Raw genomic sequence first — 2,500 nt, forward strand, 5'->3', positions numbered from 1 at the left:
AAGATGAAATTGAGGAAACTATTCGGAAAGGCAACAGTATTAAAAAGACCGAGCGCAGGCATGCTTTAGGAAGACAGCAAATGATATGTTTGAAAGATAAGAATGGAGAAATAATTTAATGCACAGAAAGAATGGTAAAAAGAGTAGAAGAGTTTAACAAGAACTTTACTCGTCGAAGACCATAATTGAGTCAGTAAATTCATCTGTAGAGATTACAAAGCAAGAAGTAGAATTTGCTCTAAAAATATGAAACGAGGAAAAGCACCTCGCATGGGGAAGATGGTATATCGATAGATCTCTTAAAAGACGCAGCGAAAGAAGTTCATATTAAGTTAGCTCAGTTTTACACCCAGTGCTTACGTCAGGAAAGCATCGTGGAGCAATGCTATACTAATTTTGCTTCATAAAAAGGAGACCAGAAGGACCTCAGTAACTATTGACCGATTAGGTTGCTATCAAATGTACTGTATATAAGGTATTCTCCAAGATCCTTATAAGAAGACTAAGTCAAGTTTTAGATGGAAACAAACCGAGTGAACAAACAGGCTTTAGAATCAGATACTCGACTCTGGACCATTTGCAGGCGATGAACCAACTAGTCGAGAATACGACAGAATACTATATAGCTCTCTGTTTAGCTTTTGTAGATTACGAGAAGGCCTTTGGCTTGGTAGAACAGATAGAAATACTAAACTCGTTACGCAGTCAGGGTACAAACGAACAGATCGTAAGGGTTTTAGAAAATATTTATGCAAAAGGTACCACTATAATTCGACTACATAATGATACAGAAAAAATCAAGATCAAGAAAGGAGTACGACATGTGGATACAATTTTACCCAAATTATTGTCAGCTTGCTTGGAAGAGATTTTCAGAAGGCTGAGTTGGGAAGAAAAAGGTTTGAACTTTAATGGCGAATATTTGAACCACCTAAGATTTGTGGTTGACATTATTCTTATTTTAGAATGAGCAGAAGACTTGCAAGATATGCTGAGTGATCTGAACAAGGAAAGTCTCAAAGTAGGTTTAAAAATGAATAAGACCAAAACCAAAGTAATGCTCAACACGAAAGTTTAGAAAAAAAAAAGAATCTAATCAATGGTGAGAGTCTTGAAGAAGTTGAAGAGTATAATTATTTAGGCCAGATGGTGAAAGTGACAAAAAATCATGATAATGAAATAAAAAGATGTATTACAATTGGTTGGAAAGTGTTTGGTATGTATAATAAAATCTTGAGAAGCTCTCTATCTTTATGTTTGGAACGTAAATTTACAATCAATGCATTCTGCCAGCAATAATCTATGGGTGTGAGACTTGGAAAGTGACGAAGGCGATGGAAACAAAACTGAGGACTGCACAGAGGAGAATGGAGAGATCAATGATGGTAGTTTGTAGCTTTATTGCCTCAATAACTGTAAGAACTATGTCAATAGAGATCAAAATTCGATCACTCATATCAAAAGAGGTGACATAGATCAGATCGCACACAAATTTACAGGATCCACTAGTACCTAGCATGTTTGTAGAGGCGAACAAGTTTCCTGAAAGAATGGGGTGTCGTCATAATAGCAGCTGGAACACTGTGTACCTCGTAGAAGAGCTGCTTCTAGTTTGTAAGGGTTATGTCGTAGCCATGGAGGTGGCACTATGCTAGAGATGACACCTTGACGCTAATGCATTGACTTGAGTACCTTAATGAATATAGGAGTTATGTCGTAGATATAAAAGTTTCTGTACGATCACTCATATCAAAAAGATGTCATGAACACCAGGTTGTACACACACTTTCACGAACTACTATTGACTGCCACGTCCCTAGTGACGAACAGAGAAATTCCTCAAATATATATGTCTAGCCGTCATGATAAAAGCATTCATCATTATGTACAAGATAGATACATAGGACTTCACCGAATAAAGTGAAAATAGATGGTACCAAAGTTGTATCTTATTAGAAACTAGGTAGCAGGTGATATTACTATTACAGCCTCTTAAAAAACAACCATGGATTGCATAACCAATATAAAAACGGCCGTTCCTGTCAGATCATGATATCCACTGTTTTTTACGGGAAGTATACCACTAAATGAATAAGTACTGTTCAAGCACTGGTTTAATTCTTGGACATTAAACAACATTAACAAAATAAAAATATACACTTACAACGTGAAAACTCTGCCTAAAGATTACAAGTTGAAGAATTTGATGGTTAATATGAAGAACATCAAATTAGATATGGGACAAAGTGAAGTCCAAAAATGAGGACGAAAAGCTCATGAAGCTACAAAATAGTCTCCACTTGGTCTATTGCAGAGATAAAGAGAGGAAAGACACAGTGGAGCAGGATTTTCGATGAAATGAGATATTGCTGGCAGCGTATTGAAATTCAGTAGTGTACCTTATAGGATAGTTTGGGGGTGGAACTAGGAGGGTAAGTGTCCATCGGATTTTCAAAACTGCTATGAAAATAAAAAATCTCTAAGATGTTAGAGGTAATGA

Source organism: Oratosquilla oratoria, chromosome 22 (genome assembly GCF_046742065.1).
Source record: "Oratosquilla oratoria isolate Oo_2021 chromosome 22, ASM4674206v1, whole genome shotgun sequence".
NCBI classification, from domain to species: domain Eukaryota; kingdom Metazoa; phylum Arthropoda; class Malacostraca; order Stomatopoda; family Squillidae; genus Oratosquilla; species Oratosquilla oratoria.